This window comes from Delphinus delphis, chromosome 8 (genome assembly GCF_949987515.2).
Source record: "Delphinus delphis chromosome 8, mDelDel1.2, whole genome shotgun sequence".
Classification (NCBI taxonomy): domain Eukaryota; kingdom Metazoa; phylum Chordata; class Mammalia; order Artiodactyla; family Delphinidae; genus Delphinus; species Delphinus delphis.
This window is the reverse complement of record NC_082690.1, coordinates 67,839,812-67,860,767: the sequence shown is the minus strand read 5'-3', so window position 1 is coordinate 67,860,767 and position 20,956 is coordinate 67,839,812. Positions and strand designations below refer to the sequence as shown.

Here is a 20,956-nt window from a genome sequence, read left to right as displayed (position 1 = left end):
CTTCAGGTGCAAACTCTCCCATCCCCCTTCCTGCCTTAATTTCCTCTTTACCACTTTCGCCATCTGACTAACTTTCTTACCGTCTATCATCCCACTAGATGTAAGCTCCATGAGGTCAGAAACCCCTGCTGGATTTTGCTCACTGCCATCTCCACAGCACCTAGAGCAGTACATAGCTGGCACTCAGTGAACACCTGCTGAATGAAGGCAGCACTGTGAATGGTTACACCATGCTCCACTGGAAAGCAAAATCTGGCCAGGCCCTACTAACTAGGGTTGCCATGTATTGATAAAATACGACTATGGCATGGGATATACGTACACAAAAAATTATTCGTTGTTTATCTGCAACTCAATTTTTTTCCCCCTAAATCTGACCACCTTAGTCCTCACTCCAGAATGGTCAAACCCAGGCCATCCAGGTCACTGGGCGAGGCAGAGGTCTGAGGATGTAATCAAAGGGCCAAGGGAGAGGTCATTTCCTCTCCTCAGGCCCTCTTCATTGAGGTCCCTGGTGATCCGGATTCTGCCAGCTCTGGGTTGAAACATGGGCCCATGCAGGCTGAAGATGCCACCAGGCAGAGCTCTCATCTATGCCTCCTCTGCTCTCAAAAAGGAACACTTTCTTTTCCTAAATCCCCATTTGGCCTGGTCTCAGAGAGGCCCAGATGCTTTGTTCCCTCCCACCCTCCTCTGTGACTGTGGAAACCACAGAGACAGAGCATAAACAAGTCCCTAACTCCGGGCTGCCTGCACACTCCCATCACGGCCCGGAGCCCCAGCTCCCGCTCCAGCTCCGGGTCAGACCGTGTGGCTGCGTTTCTGACTCTATACAGGGCCACAGGCTCTCGGAACAGCATGTTTCTCTCATTATCTGTATGCCACCAGCAGGCCACCTTCTGCGACATGTGAGAGGAGACTGAATATATGTGAAAACAATCTAGAACTTAGAATAAAAATGTTAGTAAATTATGACATACCCACACTATCCATATTGAGGTTCTGAATAGTCACGGATTTTCAGACACATGCTCCCCAGGGTTATTCCCAAGTCTCCCATCTCCTGAAACTTCTAACGTGGGAGACCTCTGAGGTTTCCGTTCTGTAGCCTAAATCTCAAAGGACCGAGATCTGTAAGCCCTTGGCACCTAAAGTCAGGTGGGTCATGGGATCTGGGAGCAGGGGGTGGAAGGGAGCCAAAAGTGCAGGTACAGAGAAGATGACATATCCTGTTTTGCCTGGGAAGGTCCCAGTTTATTTCTGTTTCCAGGTGTTGTTATTTACACTGCTCCATTTTATTCTAAGTGTCTCAGTTTGGACATTAAGTTAAGTGGTGAAACTGAGAATGACCTTGGCACCCTGGAGCCAAGATCTACGGGACAGAAGGGAACAGCCATGTAAGAGCAGCTGCGATCAAGCAGGGCCAACTCGCCCCCAGGACTGGAACTGGGGAAAGGGCATCTGTGGGCAGCAGCTTCCAGTATGAAAACCGAGGAGACAGGGCTGATCTCTCCAGATCCCTCCAGCTCTGAATGCTAAGAGAACAGCTGGGAGAGATGCTTGTCCTGCCCTCCCACTGGGCCTGCACCGAGCACATGCAGGTCCACACGTCCCCCGCAGTTCCCGGGCACAGGCCACCAGGAGCCCAGCCTTGGCTCAGAAGCATCCTCACATTAGGGTGTCAAGTGACTCAAAAGTCGGTCTTTGATCTGACACGGAGAGAGGCCAGGCCCTGCTTCTTCTCACAGGTCACACCTACTGCCTCTGGGTTTTCTCCAGATTTCTTGGCCCTCAGGTTGGCCCCAAGAGAGCAAATTGTAGCAGATATTGAAACAGTGCTGATTCCCCAGGCTCCCTCACACCCCGACACACCTGCCAAGGGCTCCGGGCAGCTTGTCACTGTTATTCACAGTGCACTGCAAGTCCACGCTTCTCAGCTGTAGGAGCTACAATTAACAGGGTGGCTGATGCCTCAGTTGAAACCACTGAATGAAACTCAGCAACACTCCCAACTGGGAGGAAGGAAATCACATTTGGGCTTGGACCTGAGTTGGCTTAAAAAAAAAAGGAAGGAGCCACACTGGATTGGGGTCCAGCCCATTAACACTCTAGGGAGCCACAGACTAGAACGTGCCAAGACATGAGGCACCCTGTTAACACACATATGAAAAATCATATGTGTTTCCATCAGCACACCACCAAGGGACACACTTAAAAACTTCAGCATACTTAGTACAGTAAAGATGCAGGGATCTTGCTCCAGCATTTGTAAGGTTTCATGTGACATGCAACATGCTCACTAAGATGTTCACAGGAGTGAGTTGGGAAGCACTGACTCAGTGCTTCAAATGGGTTCTCTCCTTAGCCTTCCTTCCTCTTTGCCTTTTCTCTCTCCTAGACAATTTCCAAGGTTTCTGCTCCAAATCCTGAGATGCTATTTTCCAAATTGTTCTCAACCCAGAATGCTGAATTTCCAAGTGCCTGCTGGTTCCTGCTCTATGGAGAGCCCCAAGGCCCTGCAAATTCCATACAACTCAAACTCGTGACTCCAATTCTGCCCCATAAAACCTGTCTTTCCATGCTGTACATCTTCCTTGTCTCTATAAATGCACAGCTGCCCATACAGATGAAATACCTGCATCTCTTTCCTTGCAATAAACCCTACCAAGTCTTCTGATCTCCAATATCTCTAATCTAATACCTGATCACAAATATACTGATCTGAAATACCTTTCCCACCTCATCCCCTCCTTGTCACTCCCATAGCCTCTGACCTAGTTGTAGCCCTTCTGCCCCAAGTACTGCAATAGCCTCCTTATGGGTCATCAGGCCTCCAGAATAACTCTCCTCAAATACTAGTTGAATACCCTAAAACAATGGCTTCTATTCCCCCCACCCCTTCCAGGAATGTGCTACCTGCACAGAAAAGTTGACCTTTACTGCCCCAATCGCCTGGCCCATTACCCCATAATCTCTCATCCTGCCCTTCCCAGCTCATAAGCCGCTCTACTTCGTCCATCCTTCTCTGCACCCCACACTCTAGCTCTACCAGAACCCTACTGTTCCTGAGAACATGAATGTTTTCACAGCTCTCTGCCTTCAACCCTCTTCCTCTTCTACTTAGTCCATCCCTGAAAGGCAGTCCGGCATAGTAGCTAAGACTAAGAACAAACTGCCTTGGCAGTCAGGTAGACCTGGGAGTTTCTGAGTCCCCACTCCACCACTCAGTACTATGTGACCTTGGCTGCCAGTGCGTGGCCTAAACATCAGAAAAGCAGCTCATTTGGTTTTCTCAACAGCGACACGGGAGATTCCTTCCATAGGCAGACACCTGGGGAAAAAAATACTGTGACACACGATAGCAAATACACACAACTTAGCAGAGAACCTTCTTGCCTAGTTGGCACATGTTTTCCAAGCTCTACAAGAGGAACCACTGATAACTAGCTCAGGGCATCAACAGTACTGATGCAAAGCTTCTGCAGAGAATAACTTCCAGAGTGTGAGGGCTGGGCTTTCTGTCCATCTCTTCTAGAGGGATTTGAGCACACAGGCCCAAAGGCATCCTGCAAAGAGCAAAGCTGTTCACCTTGGACTGACTATGGGAAACTGAGTTTCCCCAGACATTGCACCTGGAAAAAGACCAGAGCACCAGAACCAAGACCCTGGTCTTTGTCATACTTATTGTGATTTAAAAGGAAAACACACACATCTGGTTTAATGACTCCTCGACACAAAACCCTGGCCTTTATCACACTAACGGTGATTATTCTTTTGTGAAGAACATGTGGTCTGGTGACATCTGGATCTGGAGACCCAAGTTCAACAACATTTTAAGGGTAGCTAAATTCAAATGTACATAACAGTTCAGGGTGCTTACTATGTGCCGGGCACTTGCACCACGTAACTTGACTTAACCTTTACATTAGTTCTCCAAAATTAGCGTTCAGCTCCTGGCCTACTGCTGCCTTGGATCCGGCCACCTTCTCTCTCACTCAGTATCTTAATTAACTGGTATGTTCACCTACTTTTTCAGCATTCTCCTCTCATTTCATCTTTACTAGTGAAAGAAGAAAGTTTTATTATAATAGTAGCTAACATTTATTGACCACTTTCAAAATGGGCCATGTATTAATATAATGCTAGGCATATACATATACACCCAGACCAGCTTTATTGAGATATAGTTCACATACCATACAACTCACCCATTGAAAGTGCACAATGCTCTGATTTTTAGTATACTCACAGACTTGTGTAAGCCTCACCACAACCAACTTAGAACATATTGATCATCTCGGAAAGAAATCCCAAACCCATTAGCAGGAACTCCCCAATTTCTCTCAAATCTTCCAGTTCTAAAAAACCACTAATCTACTTCCTGTCTATAGACTGGCCTGTTCTAGACATTTCACACAAACAGAATCACACAATATGTAGTCTTGTGACAGTCTTCTTTCACTTAGCATAATGTTTTCAACAGTTGTTCATATCATAGTATTTATTAGTACTTTTTATTGCCAAATAATCTGTTGTATGGATATACCACATTTTATTCACATAGTCATCAGCTGATGGACATTTGGGATGCTTGTACTTTTTGGCTATTAATGAATAATGTTGCTATGAATACTAGCGTACAAGTTTTTGTCGGGACATCTGTTCTCACTTCTCTTAGTTATATACCTGGGAGAAGAACTTCCGGTCATATGGCAATGCTATGATGAACCTTCTGAAGAACTGCCAGACTATTTTCCAAAGTGGTGGTGTCATTTTATATTTCCACCAGTCATGTATAAGAGTCCCCGTTTCTTCACATCCAAGCCAACACTTATTGCCAGTCTTTTTGACTATAGCCATCCTAGCGGATATGAAGTGGTATCTCATTGTGGTTTTTATTTGCATTTCTCTGATGCCTAATGATGTTGAGCATCTTTGCATATGCTTATTGGCCATTTGTATATCTTCTTTGAAGAAATGTCTGTTTAGATCATCTGCCCATTCTTTAATTGGGTTATTTGTCTTTTTATTAGAGTTGTAAGAGTTATTTATACATTCTAGATACAAGTCCCTTATCAGATTTATAATCTGAAGAAAGTTTTTCTCCTATTCTCTGGGTTGTCTTCTTTTTTTTAATACTTTTAAAAAAATTTTATTGGAGTACAGTTGCTTTACAATATTGTGTTTGTAAAAAGTTTACAATTTACAAAAAGTTTGTAATTTTTATGAAGTATCAGTTTATCTATTTTTACTTATATTACTTATGCTTTTGGTGTTATATCCAAGAAAGCTAAACCAAAGTCAGAAAGACTTATTCTCAGTTTTCTTCTGGAGTTTTATAGTTTTAGTTCTTACATTTATGTCTATGATGGATTTTTAGTTATTATAGTGTATGATATGAGAAAGGGGTCCACTTCATTCTTTGCATATGGATATCCAACAGTCCCAGCACCATCTGTTGAAAAGACTACTGTTTTCCTCTTAAAATCATCTTGATACATTCGTTGCAACTCAACTGACCATAAGCGTGAGGGTTTATTTCTGGACTTTTGATTCTATTCCACTGACATGTGTGCCTAACTTGATACTAGTACCACATCATCATAAGATTGTAGCTCCGTAATAAGTTTAGAAGTTATCTTGAAAAAGAAGTTTCTTCTTTTTCAAGATTGTTTTCACTATTTTGGGTCCCTGAATTTCCATATGAATTTTAGGATCAGCTTGTCAATTTCTACAAAGAAGTTAGCTGGGGTTTTCATAGGGATTACAATGAATCTATAGATCAATCTGGTGATTACTGCCATCTTACTAATATTAAGCCTTCCAATCCATGAACATAGAATATCTTTTTAAGTATGATGTTAGTGGTGGAGTTTTCATAAATGCCCTTTATCAGGTGAGGAAGTTCTATTTCTAGCTTGTTGAGTATTAATATCACGAAGAGGTGTTGGATTTTGTCAAATGCTTTTTGTGCATCTCCTGAGATGTTAATGTGATTTTTGTTCTTTATTGATATGATGTTATTATATACATTAACTAATTTCGAATTTTAAACTAACCTTGCATTCCTGGGGTAGATCCCACTTGGGCATGGTGTGTAATCCTTTATATATGTTGCAGGATTCGGTTTGCAAGTATTTTGTTGGGGATTTCTGCATCTATATTCATAAGAGATTTAGTCTATAGTCTTCTTATAAAGTCTTTGGTTTTGTTTTCAGGGTTAATATTGCTCTCAAAGAATGGGTTGGGCGTGCAAAACGTTTTCACACATTATCTTATTTAACCTTCACATCAAACTTGTAAGATGGGCACTCGTATTTGCCCCATTTATCAGATGAGGAAATGAAGGTCTAAGAATATTAAACTGCCCACGGTTACACATAGTAGACACAGGATTTAAACCCAGTCAGCCCCCACTCCTGACCCTATGACCTGCATCACCATGAAGAACTTACTCCTTTGAGCTAACTGACAAGCCCCCATACAAACCAGACACTAACTAGATTAGTGGCAGGTTAAAACTATACTAACCAGATTTTGTGACCTGGTCACAAAGGTCTAGTAACCCGCCCTAACTTAACATCCTTCTGAATTCCACAGTGATAGCTTACTTGGTTCATTGTTCCACTTAAGTGAATCATCCAGGATCAACAATGTCATCTTAGAATAATCAGTGGTTGAGGTAACGTTCAGACAACTAAAACTAAACCCAGAGTCAACCTGAAAAAAGCTATGTACACTTGCGCATGTACACAAACAGACACACACACACCCTCCATTCGGAGACAGATAAGCGTACAAACATACTGTGTCAGGTACATACTAGGAAAAAATAATTGTCGAAGTCTAGCTTTCTAAGGACAGAATTTCTGACTTGTAAAAATCAAATCAGGGTGGGAAGTGGGTAGATTCAGTCACTGCAATAACCAAACCAAGCTCAGCAATGAAGACAGCCACTGAATGTCCCATTTGGACAAAATCATTGTGATACTGACATAAAATGTAAACTAAACTAAACTGCTCTCATTCGCAACACCTCAGGCACAGGGTCAATACGGTTACAACAGAAGGGTGTAAACATGGGAGTGAGGTGCTGCTGGTTCTACACTAAGTTCTGCTTCACCAAGAGGTTCCTCAAGATAAGATGCTCTAATGGAAAACATCATGGGCTCTGTGCCTCAGCTTCTTATCTATGAAATTATAATCCTCGCCTCCATTATTTCTTTAGAATGTTGTAAATGTGATAACAATAAGGCTGCGGGAAAGAACACCTTATAGAGAAAAAAGATGAAAGTATTATCACCGGCAACTTTCACTAATTCAAACATTTTTTTGAAGGCCTAATGTGTGCCAGGCACTATGCTAGGGGCTGGAGATACAGACACGCACATTAAAAATGAGTCTGAGATGAACGGATAAAGAAGATGTGGCACATATATACAATGGAATATTACTCAGCCATAAAAAGAAATGAAACTGAATTATTTATAATGAGGTGGATGGACCTAGAGTCTGTCATACAGAGCCAGGTAAGTCAGAAAGAGAAAAACAAATACCATATGCTAACATACTTACATGGAATCTTAAAAAAAAAAATGGTTCTGAAGAACCCAGGGGCAGGACAGGAATGAAGACGCAGAGGTAGACAATGGGCTTAAGGACACGGGGAGGGAGAAGGGTAAGCTGGGACGAAGTGAGAGAGTGGCATGGACATATATACACTACCAAACGTAAAACAGATAGCTAGTGGGAAGCAGCCACATAACACAGGGAGATGAGCTCAGTGCTTTGTGACCACTTAGAGGGGTGGGATAGGGAGGGTGGGAGGGAGACACCAGAGGGAGGGGATATGGGGATATAAGTATACATATAGCTGATTCACTTTGTTATACAGCAGAAACTAACACAACAATGCAAAGCAATTATACTCCAATAAAGATGTTAAAAAAAAAAAAAGAGTCTGAAAAGCGCTCTGAAAGGCGGTCAAATAACATGCTATGGAAACACAAAGGAGGGAGCAACTAGCTCTGCCTGTGGAGACTAAGGAAGGTTTCAGAGAGGGGGGAGCATTTTCTACTCCTACTGGTCTTGAAGGACCAGTAGGAGTTTACCAGGCAGAAAACAGGATGAAGAGTGTCCCAGATACCAGGAAAGCCCATTCTCCTTTTTTCATTGTTTACTTGGAACCAAAACTCTCTTCCACACAGCAAGGCAGCAATGTAGGGGTACGGTCCAGAGAACCTCAGGTTCCCATCCTGTCACAAATCAGAGGCAGCAGAAGATGGTGGTGAAGAGTTCAGGCAATGGAACCAAACTGATGGGGATTCACATCCTGGCTCCAGGAGTTCTTAGTTCTACGATCCTGGGCAATTTACTGACCCTTTTTAGGCCTTGGTTTCCTCATCTGTAACATGGGAATAATAATAATAGCTATTGATTTGTAAGGAGGCTTAAATGAGTTGATGTTAATTGTTTAGAACAGTACCTGGCACACTGCAAGCACTGGATAAATACCATTATTATTATTATTATCAATCTCTGTCACAATGCCTGCTCTGGTCAGTCCAGGCCTGACTAAGATTTGTCCATCTCAAAAGGCCCCTATCCCAATGCATGTGGTCATCCCACCTGGCAATTCCCTTCACCTAACAACTGTTCATGTCTGCTGTCTCAGGACACACGGGGACTGAGAGAATGCTTCCTAATACACATGGCTTAGGATCCAAGTAACCCAAACAGCATCTTCCATAATCAGGATCATATCGCCATTGCAGTCTGTGTGTTGCTGTGAGACAGCAAACACAAAGGCACATCCAAGTACAGAGACTGCAGCAACAGTTGAATAAACATGCAATCCGATACCTAACATCTGGCATGTCATCAGCCCCAATACCTTATTCACAATCAAGTATGTTTAAGGCTGTGGCTACTTTATAGGTACAAATGTCTTTATCAGGACATTAATGTGCACCAAACCCCTCTCCATAAAAGCAGTCATAAACAACAATCTCCTCTAAGCTGTCACGGAAGCTACTGTGTTTGTAATAGAACCATTCATCTAAGAGACAGTTGCCAAAGCCTGTCTCAACACAATAGCAAGCAAGTCACAGCGCACAGAGGCAGACCCAGGGAAGAGGGCAGGCACAGAGTGAGTAATTAGGACTTTTGTAAATGGTGTGGGGGGGGGGGGGGGGGGGGGGGGGACTCAGCTTATTAACATATGTTCAAAGTTACCCGGGATGCTGCAGAGCTTTGGGGTGATCAATTACATTTCCCCCAGAGCACTTGCTTTCAAGGTAGCCCTAAAAAGTTCCTCCAGCTATTGTAAAAAGAACAGTGTCTATGGAATTTTTTTTTTTTCAGCTAATGACCAATTTGACCGCCTGTAGAGGGGGAGCACTGCAACACTACATAAAATTTTTTTAAAATAAATTAAATGTCCCAGGCAGGAAATTTCACTGTCACACCTTTCAGACTGTATTCTGAAAGGGCAGAAAGGAGAGGGCAGAAAGGAGAGGGAAGAGGCTTTAAAGAAATAATATCCATATGGACTTTGAAGAACGATTTGATTTTATTATTTACCTGGAATTGAAGCATTTGAGAGAAGAAAGGTTGGCAGACGGAATAATCTGTAGTGAAGGCACAGCAGGTAAATATCAAGTAAATGAAATATACCCGTGATTAACTCAAATGATTATAATCAAATGAGAATTTATAGCACTCTCTAAAGTCTCCAGAGTGTTTTCATACTCTAAAATCCACCCACCTCTGCCTAAAGGCAATGCAAGTACAAGATTACCTGCCAGGAATCTGTTACAAAGAATAACATGGTCATCAAAAAGACTACCGACATTTTTAAAAAGACAGGGCCGCAACCCTCCAGAAATAAAGCATGTCCACCCTAAAGTACAAGTTAAACGATTAATATTAGCTCGGCAAAGATGTGGATCCTGTTCCTTCTGTTGTAGCAGCTTGCTGTGAACATGTGGACACTGGAAGAATGGATTTATTTGAAGGCTTTCCTCTGTCTCTCCCATCACCATTTTACCACAAAACATGAACATCAGAATAATGCCACTGTTAGTCTGGACAGCTGACTGACAGGTCCAACTGACTGGGCACCTGTCGAACTCCTGGACCAATGTCCTACGATGTATAATAAGAACACCCTGCCCTGCTTCCTGGCCCCAGCACCACCACTCTCAAACCACCTGTTTCCCCAGATCGGTGCCTCGGCCATGAACCCATGGAAGGAACAGCTTGTTGGCACCAGCTCCTCTCCCAGCACCGCTCTCCTGCCCACCAGGACCTTGCAGTGGCCCACCCAACTTAATCCCTAGTGAACATCACGCCATTGTCCACCTGGATGATATGACTTGTTTCTCATTCTTGGTATTTTCCACATTTTTCTTTAATGAGTATTTCTTACTCAGAATCAGAGGAAAAAATAAACTATATAATTATTTTTCCCTCTAATTCCAAAAGTAACATATGTTCACTATTTAACAGAACTCCATTAATACAGAAATATATAATAGACACACAGAGTTCCCCATAAACCCATCCGCCTGCAGCAACTTCTATTCATGTTCTAAATTCCTTCAGATTTTTTCTATGACCTTAACCACATAGCACATTTATATGTTTTAATTTACTGAGTTGAGTATTCTCTAGGATAGGCCCTCTACTACAGAGATCAGCAGAACACTATCATAATAACAATAATTTGTAAAATGACCACTTTAAACACTTACTACCAAAGGAATGGGATACATTTAAATAACAATGGTATTAAGAAATTAAGACACACTCTCAAGTGAAATGCTATAGAGAGAGGAATCGAAGCTCTAGCCCTAGGTGGAAGGCAGCAGGGGTAAACGAGAGAGACAGCATTGGAACCCAGGGCCGTGCAGCTAAAAAAGTGCACATCCGTGAGTCCAGTGGAAGCTACTGCTATGGGGCCTGCCCAGCCTCTGCCGGCAACAGGTTCCCACTGGCCACTGGTCCCTTCCATCAGCTGTGACTCTGACCTAGTCAAGTTTGCCCTGATCTCCCCTTCTCCAGTACCTCCTTTGGCAGAAACTCTGAAATGTTTCTTCTACCAAAGTACCTCCCTTAACCAAACACCCCTCTACCTAGGCTAGGCAACTTAATCCTGAGTGACTGCTCCAAAATGTACTTTCCTACCTTTCTAATGTGCCATGAACAGGGGGGCTTAACCTAAGAAAAGTAGTATTTTTAGAATTCAGTTCAAAATACTTTCTCATACATAATTGCATTTTCTCTCAACATTGCTGAGAGGTATGGAGAAATATGTTGATTTCCTCGCCCCATTCTACAGATGAGGGCAACAAGGCATATAGATACATCACAAATAGGTATAGTTTTAGGGCAGCCAAAGATTTGGGAGTAGGAAGGCAGAGAATGTTAGCAATTTCTTGTGACCCCAATGTTCCTTTTGCCAGACTGTTCTGCCACCTGCTCTTTACTAGGCCCATGCCATTCATATCAATATCAAACTCTTCCCATTCATATCCATGGGGTCATGTCCTCCTCAAAGAAATCCCCCTGGGCTTCCCTGGCGGTGCAGTGGTTGAGAGTCCGCCTGCCGATGCAGGGGACACGGGTTCATGCCCCGGTCCGGGAAGATCCCAAATGCCGCGAGCGGCTGGGCCCGTGAGCCATGGCCGCTGAGCCTGCGCATCCGGAGCCTGTGCTCCGCAACGGGAGAGGCTACAGCAGGGAGAGGCCCGTGTACCGCAAAAAAAAAAAAAAAAAAAAAAAAAAGAAAAAGAAAAAAAGAAATCCCCCTACTAACTGGTTACACTTTGGTAGGTTTATTTGCAAATTCACAGTTCACTACTGTGGACTTCAACGTCAACATATTATCCAATCAATGCTGATGAGCCTCACCATGTCCTACTTCCGTGTCTCCAGTGGCCATCACCCACGTTCACATCAGTTGACCACATTTGCGGCCACACCTTGAAACTCGTCACTTGAAATCTCTCCACCTCTAACCTCAGATGCTTCCTCACCTGTGCATGACCACAGCCTCCTGTCCCGCCACCTCTCCTACGTGTGCACAGCCTCTGAGCAGCACATGTCACGACCTGCCGGCCCCTCCAGCTTCACCTTGTCCCTGTCCCTACCTAGACTGGTGCAAGCACGCACTCACTAGCACCTTGGTGTCTCAGGCCCCAAGCCTTGACATTGTCAAAATATGGATAAACCAATAATCCCCTGGCAGAAAAAAATATATATATCACAATAACGCCAGTGGGTTCCCCCAAAAGTAACGTTCTCCGCCTTGTACAAAAATTAATTCAAAACAGATCATAGACTTAAATGTAAAACATAAAACCAGAAACCTTTCAGAACAAAACATAGAAGAAAATTTTCAGGATCCAGGGTTAGGCAATGAGTTCTTAAGACTTGACACTAAAAGTACAATGCACAAAAAGGAAAATTAATCCATTGGATCTCATCAAAATTTAAAACTTTTACTCTGCGGAAGCCCATGTGAAGAAGATGGAAAGATAGGCTACAGACAAGGAGAACATATTTGCAAACCACATACCTGACAAGGAACTCATATCTAAAATAAAGAACTCCCAAAACTCAACAGTAAAAATATAAATAATCCAACTAAAAAAGGGACAAAAGACATGAACAGACATTTCACTGAAGAGAATATACAGATGGCAAATAAGCACCTGAAAAGATGTTCCACATCATTAGTCATTAGGGAAACTCAATTTAAAACCACATGGGATATCACCACACACCTATCAGAATGGCTAAAACAAACAATAGTGATACCACCAAATGCTGGTGAGGATGCAGAGAACCTAGATTGCAAGTGAGAATGTAAAATGGTACAGCTGCTCTGAAGAACACTTGAGCAGTTTAAAACAAACAAACAAAAAAACTGAAGGCACAACTACCATTTGACCCAGCAATGCTTTTATCCCACTGAAATGAAAACTTACGTTCACACAAAAACCTGTATATAAACGGTCATAGCAGCTTTATTTGTAATAGCCAAAAACTAGAATCAACCCAGATACCCTTGAACAGGTGAGAGGGTAAGTACACTGTGGTACATACACACTAGGGAACCACTCAACAATCAAAGGAACAAACTACTGATACACACACAACCTGGATGAATCTCCAGGGAATTATGATGAATGGAAAAAAGCCAATCCCAAAAGGTTACATACAGTATGATTTCACTAGATAACATGTTTGAAATGACAACATTTTAGAAATAGAGAATAACTAATGGTTGCTAGGAGTTAGGGGTAAAGTCAGGGGAAGCAGGACAGCATTGGGTATGGTTATAAAAGGGCAACCCTGGGGATCCCTGTGGTGTTGGAACTGTTCTGTACCATTGAGGTGTGGATACACAAACCTACACAGGTGATAACACTGTACAGAACTTCATAAAACACACACACACACACACACACACACACACACACACACACACTCATTCACAAATGAGTACAAGTAGAACTGGGGAAATCTGAATAAGATCAGTGGATTATATCAACATTAATATCCTCATTATGATATTATACTACAGTTTTACAAAATGTAACCACTGGGGGGAAATGGGCAAAGTGTACAAAGGATCTTCGTATTATTTCTTACAATTGCATGTGAATCTACAATTATCTCAATAAAAATTTCAATTAAAAGAAGAAAGTAATGTTCTCCAACTTCTCTCAGGCCCTCCTTCCACCGCTCAGCAATTCTTTTACTCACCCCTGTGCGTCCATATCCCATTCCCCCACAGTATCTCTACTAAGCTTGCTCTATTTTTCAAAAGCCCATAAGCCACCTCAGCTCACATGGCCTTACTTCTCATCTGAAGAAAGGAATCACTATGCCCTCCCTGGGCCCTCTACCTGGACCCTTCTCCTGCCATTATGCATCAGAGTAAAAGAAGCCCTATTCCTTTTAAAGTCTCTTCCTGGTTCTATTCCATCATATATATCCTCAATTGCATATATTTTCTCCTCTACTAACCAAATGGCCAAGTCTCTACCCTGTCCTAAAATAAGTCTTCCTTTAACTTTTTATGCCCTTTAAGATACTACCTCCTGGCTCTTCCTGTACATGGCAAATCTGGGCCATGGTAATGTTCCCTCTCTGTACACAGGGAGCATGAACTGAATAATGTAGCTCATTTCCTGTACCCAAAGTCTGTAAGGACTGTTCCAAATGTCAGTCTCATTCCCTCCTCATTTGTTTCTTTTACCAACTCTAAAACTGTGGCCCTGTCCTCTTGGACCCAGGCTGTAGCTTAGCCTAGTGGCTCCCAAACCTGGCTGATCACCCAAATTACTCAGGGAGCTTTTAAAAACACAGATTCCCAGGCCACACTCTCAGAGATTCTGATTCAACTGGTTTGAGTCTGTTTTTGTTATGTCTCTTGTTTTAAGCTTCTCAAGTGCTTCTGCTGATGATGGTCAGACTTGGGAACCACTGATGGGTCTATCTTTTTCTTAAAAAGGCAATCTTTTTACTCTCCCACAAACACAGACACTCCATTTAAAATCCATGCCCATTTCACCACAGTACACGTGAGCCTGCGCATATCCCCCATTCTCATCCCTTCTCTGGTGATGAGCCCCCAAACTACCCCTGCAACTCCAAGCTGCCTGAGCTCCAAGCAGGAATTTCCGAACACCACAGATCACCCTCATCTGGATGGCCACCCGGTACACCTCCGGCACATAACAAAATTCAACTCCTCATTCCTCTCCTCTCTACAAACTGCTTCTCATGTCTCCACTCCCCATCCATTTGATAGTCCCATCGTCCTCCCCACCACCCAGAAGCAGAACCCTGGAATCATCTTCAACTCTATCTTCTTTTTCACAAATCGCATCTGGTCAGCCAATCCTGTTGGTTCGACCTCTGAAACTTCTCTGCCAGCACCGTCAGTACCGAAGTTTAGGCTCAGCCTCTCCCACTGGCCTACTGCAATAGTCATCTAACTTCTCTTCACGCCTTCAGAGCTGGCTTTGTCAAACCCAGGCTGAGTCACATCACCTCTCCTGAAAACATGCAATGGCTTCCCTCTGTCCCCAGGATGAGCGCCGGACACCATGGCATGGCACTCGAGGCCCTCCACAATGCAGTGCCAGCCCACATTTCTAGGTTCATCTGCCATCCCCCTCCAGGATACACCCTCAATTCTAAGAGCACCAGAGCTGGGTCCTTTCAGGACTCTGTGCCTTTATCATGCTGCTCCCTTAGGCCTGAATGCCCTTCCCCTTCTCTCTCTCTCCCCACAGTAGCAAATGTGAACCTAGGCTTCAGAAATCCCTTGCAACAATTATATGCAACAATTCTGTAACTGCACAAGCATGCATTCTTTTGGAGAAGAGATCCACAACTTTCTATAGATTCTCAAAGGGAGTCTGTAACCCAAAGTAAGTTTAAAAGCAAAAAAAATAAAATAAAAAACACTAAGTGGCCTTTTCCCATTGAAAGTTAGTTCACCTAAGTCTGCCTCTCAGACTCTGACTCTTCCAGCCTTTTGCACTTTCAAATATAGACATGCACATTCCCCAATCATAAACAATCGTTACTTTCTACTGCCCTACCACTGAGCCGTATATCTCTCTAGAACAGAATATACTTCCTTCCATGTCAATATTGTAGTTAGTTGTCTTAACTGGCTTGTTGTATCAAGCTGACTTTCAAACGTCAACTCTACGACTTATTTACTGTGGCCTTGAGCAAGTAACTTGACCTTGGTGGGCCTCAGCTTCCTCAGCTATAGAACAGGGATAGTCATGGTAACCTACATCATTGGGTTGTTCTGAGGAATAAACAAGTCGACGCATTCTAAAGCAATGAGAAAGTGCCTAGCACACAGTTAAGTGGTCAAACAGGTCAGCTTTCTTAATTATTTTACATCTGTAGTCCCCACTCACAGTCCACACACAGCACAGGCCCTCACTGAACGACTCCCGAATCCATGTCTTCCCGAATCCCAGCGCTCATCCATTGCCACAGAAAGCTGTTGAAAAGCATAAGTTTCCAACTTGGTAATAATTTAACATTCTCTCTCTTTTTTTTTTTTTTCGCCCTTATGACCAATTCTTGAGCCATCCTGATTAGCTATTTTTTACCTGGATTGCACAAGGGCTCACACCTTGTGCATAAACCTTTGTAGGTCAGACCCCCACTATGTTAAACTTCCCAGTCCAAACACTGATGACGTTGGCTTTGCTATTCTCACAGGAACCAAACTATTTCAAAATCCCCCATTACTCATGTGTTCTGAGGATCCCAGAATTAACCCTTGTTCTGTTGCTGTGCTTACGTGGGTAGAAATCCTTCCTACCTCTTGAACTAACATTTGCCAACACACAGAGCAAAAACCAGTATTTCTTCCTTCTCAGTCTAGGAAGACCATTAAATATACCAACACACCTTTCTCTCTCTCTCTCTTTTTTTTTTTTTTTCTGTTTTCTCCCTTTCTTTCTAGCCAGCTCCTCTCGGGGCTCAGAGGTTTACCTACTCACCTTTCTTTATTTTAAATAATAACTCACACATGCATATATTCAGCATACATCACTGATACCTTCTCTGTCCAGCAAGACAGGGTGGGGCCCCTGCCTTACGGAGCTTCTAGCCTGTTCTAAGGGCACAGCACTTTGTCCTTCACATTTCTAGCAAATTCATTTGAAATAATATCCCAAATCACAGGTAAGACAGAAAGAGGAAATCAAAGATGCCACATGATGTTCAGAGAAATGGGAAGAACAAGTTCAGGTCAGGCCCCAAGGCTCACTCTCCCAAGGCCTGGAGATCCTACAGGGCTCAGATTCTACAGCCATGTCCACATCAGGGCTGCTGGGGCCTCCACAGAGGTAGCCCACCTTCCTGGTCCCCAGAGAAATGACATGAAAGTACCCCGTCTTCCAGAGGGACGACTCTGCACTGCCTTGCCCAGTTCTTCGGAGCAGGAGGAGCATGGGGACCTCAGATGTCAGCCACTTTGTCTGCACTGATGAACTGGCGCACACCTGTGCCTGCTTGTGTGCACTCCTTCTGATGTCCCCTTGTCAGTTCTGCCACCACCTCACTGAAGCAGCCCCCTCTCTCCTGTATCTGGTACTTCTATGAAGTAAGCAAAAGAGGCAAGTCCGACTCCTGTGCTCCCCTGGTTGGGAGGGCTCAGGTCAGCAACTGGGGAAGACCAGCCAGGGAGGACTGGCCCAGCGATACCTTCCTCCTCAACTTTTCTATGCCTCACAACTCAGCTCTCTAGGGCTGACCAGTAGGCCTAGCAACCCAGCAAGAAAGTGGGGGCACCCCTGGAGCTCTCCTAAGCAAGGACCCTGAAGATATCTGCTCACAAAAGGAGAAATCAATTGTCCAGCAATTGCTCTGCCCAAGCTGCCTGTAGGATCCTAGGGCACCAGAATCTTCCAGACATCTTTCTGGCCACCACCAAGGCCAGCCTTATGATCTAGGATCCTCCCCGCTGCGATATTTGAGAAGCTTTCTTCCTGCCAGCATTGGGCCAGGTGCCCTGGACACTGGTGGCCAAGAACAGGCTTCAAAAGGCTAAGTGGAAGGTGAACATCTTCAAAGGGGTCTCAGACTTCCCAGAAAGCTCTGGCACACAGCCCTAACCTCAGGTCAGTGCTTCCTGCAAATGAACTTGTGATGGCTCCATGAGGGCAGGGACTTGTCTGTCTGGCTCGCTGCTGTATCCCTGACAACCCCTAGTACGGGGCCGGAATACAGGCGGTACTCTCAATGCTGACTTGTCGAATTCACTTATAATGACCTCCAGCAAGGAAGGAATGAAAGCACAGTGGAAAGAGTCCGGGTTTGGGAGTCAGACAGAGCTGCTTTTGAAAGCATCCAGCTATACCATTTATACTGGTCATGCACAAGCCACTTTATCCCTTTTAGACTCAGCTTCCTCATCTATAAAGTGGGAATCACAATACCCACCTCAAAATGTTGTTGTGAGCATGAGACGGAAGTTTTATGCAAAGCCTTTAATCCAGCTATTGGCAGAGAGCACTTCTTTATTTCCACTTCAGAAACACTGATTAACTCTCACTGTATGCCAGACACTGTTCAGCGTGGTAGGAGGATCCCAAACCACAAGTTCATTTAATTCTTATAACGATCCTGTGAAGGAAGATCTATCTAAATCTCTCTTGCAGTTGAAGAAATGGAGGCACAGAGAGGAAGAGCAACTTGCCCGGAGTCTGATGTCTAGAAGAGGTAGGGCCAGGCTTCATATCAATTCCAAAGTTCAAACTTTAAGGTGCTACACTGCGTGTCTCTGAGGCAAGCAGCCAGTGAATGTTAGCTCCGGTCCCTAACTTGATTATGAGAGATATTTGACCACACTGCCTGACTAGGGTTTTCAAGTGCAATAGAAAACACATCCAGACATTCCCATGATTCACTGTTTTGTTCTGTCTTGTTTTAAGCTGTGACCTGCTCCTGTGAAATTCAATTCCAGACAACTCTGCTGATCAAGAACATCTCTGCCATCTTGTCCTCCTGCTAACTACTCCACAGCTTGCTCCACAGAGAAAGAGACACACAGCAATGTAAAAGTACGAAAAAGAAAGGAAAAAGAAAACACAGAGAAGAGAGGGAGTGAGCTTGTAACCTCTTAAGAACAGTCAAAGAAGTCTCACCCTCCTTCTAATAATCCCTAAGAACAACTGCCTACCCATAGGGTACCGCAAGCAGAAATAATCTGTCCACGTGGAGACCAGCCACATAAAGGCTTGGCCTCTCTACCAACCCAGGTAGCATAGGGAAAATTAAGCCATCTTTTCTAATGGCCCAAACCTCAAAGTAAAGAGAGCTTTCCATTTTCCCCCTCTATAAGATCGCATTTGCCCCACTGTCAACCACGGAGGAGACTTCATTACCAAAATAAATCAGCACTGCACTTGACCTTGCTTCTCCAAAGGCTCAGGATTAGTGACATCACAATACTCTACAGATGCTCAGAAATACCAGAATAACCCCCTCAAGTCAAAAACACTTGGTATCTCACTAGAAGGCATTAAATTATTTTGATTTTACTCCATGGAATCCAAAATGCTTTCAATGTTTTCATTTCCAAAATGCTTAAGAGAAAAAGCATGCTCTTAGGACCTTCAGAAACCTCGACTCCTGGTCTGGTTTGTGTCCTGATTCACCTGTGGTAAGATGGGGAACAGGCTGGAAGCCAAGGAACAGTAGCTCTGGTCCCACACTGCTCACATGACTCAATTCCCGAGTGGCTGGGGCCTCACTGTGGAAGCTCCCAAATCAACCGTCTCTCGCCCTCAAAGTTACAGGCAGGTCCCGTGCAGCTCTCAGGCACCTGGGCTAGCTTCTCTGAAGGGATCCAGTTTCCATCTCCTATAGCCCTGATAACCACCATGTTTCCCTTCCAAAGCAGCAGTACAAGCAAAGCTCCTCCACGCTGGCCAAAGAGAGGGAGTTGAAGGGGATGTTTTCTCTCCAAGGCAGTGGCCTAGACATGGGGATGGCTTCAGGGCCACTGCAGCAAATCCATCTCTTGCACCCCTAACCAGGACACATGACCTTGCAGTTGTAATTCCTAATGCTACTCGCTCAAAATGACTGCCCAATTTTAAATCAGGTTGGTCACCAACACAGTCAATAAATGTAACGTGGATTTCAGGAAAAAAAGAATCTATGCGTCAAGAACACACGCTCTCAGGAAGCACTCAGAATCTGATTACTTTCAGTATTAAAGACATGCTCCACAACCAGCACCACATTTGTCAACAGACTGATCACTCTTACTGAAGTACAAGTCACAAAATCCAGCATCATACAACATATACGCCCCAAGGACCACGGATATCATCTACTTTACCCTCGTTTTGTACAGGGGAGAAAACTCAGACACACACCAAGGGGTAGGATTGTTCAAGTTCACTGTGGGTAGACGGCTCAAATCCAAAGCTTCTCACAATTCTTTTTCCTAGTCTGCTGCCTTTGACCCCCAAATACCAACAAGAATTCTTTCACAAATTATTTTCACAAAAAAAATTAGTTCAATCTACCATGGCTGCCACCTAAAAAGTAAAATCAATGGAAAAAAACAAAACAAAACTGGAGTTGAAAAGAATAACTCCAGCTTTGAATTATGTTCTTATTCCTAGCCCAAAAACCTGCTTCCTAAAGGGACAGCTCCTTTCCCATATTCCCAGTGAGAAATGAAAGGCAGTAGTTCTTCCCACCAGCATGTCCAACACTAGGCCAGTATTTTAGACTAAAACAATCTCTGGGTAAACAAATGGGTGTTGGTACAAGGTAGAATGGCCCGAAGCCACCTTCACTACTCCTAATAAAATCAGCTTCAAAGAAGGCTCAAAGATTAAAGTGCTTTTCTCTGCCTTTAAAATGGGGAAGTTGTATTTTTAGGTATGAAAACAAGACCCTGAAAGCAAATAGCCAGGCTGAGGAAGGGTAGCCCAGGAAAGATACAAGCACACAGAAAATCGAAGGCCCTGAAACCTTCTACCCACAGCAGCTGAGATGTTTCATCTTGAGTCCATTTCACCAGACACGAAGAAGCTTCTTTGGCTACGAAGGATCACATGAGAACATAAAACAAATACTGAAGGTTTACGTTCTCTTTCTCTCCTGTGTGTGTGACATCGACTGGCCAAGGGAGAGAGACTCGAATGCTGCAGAAAGCAAAATTTTCCTTGTTTCCATTACATCATCCAAATTGGAGAGGGGTAGGGCAGGGTGGGGGGCACAGCTGGTGGCAGCTGCACCACCATCTGCTTTCTCCTCAGCAGTGGGTGCTAGTTTGAGCTGCAGCCTCCTACGGCTCCTGATAAAGGAGGTGCGGTATTAAAGGTACAACACCCTATTATGGAAAAGCTTTCAAATTATTTAGAAATAAATCACTCCCATGATA

General features: G+C 43.8%; 1 protein-coding gene across 8 annotated transcripts in view; it reads right to left on the bottom strand.

Annotated features, from left to right (window-relative positions):
• Window positions 1-20,956, bottom strand: part of TEAD1 (TEA domain transcription factor 1) — a 261,357-nt gene that overhangs the window by 156,389 nt on the left and 84,012 nt on the right. The window lies entirely within an intron of this gene.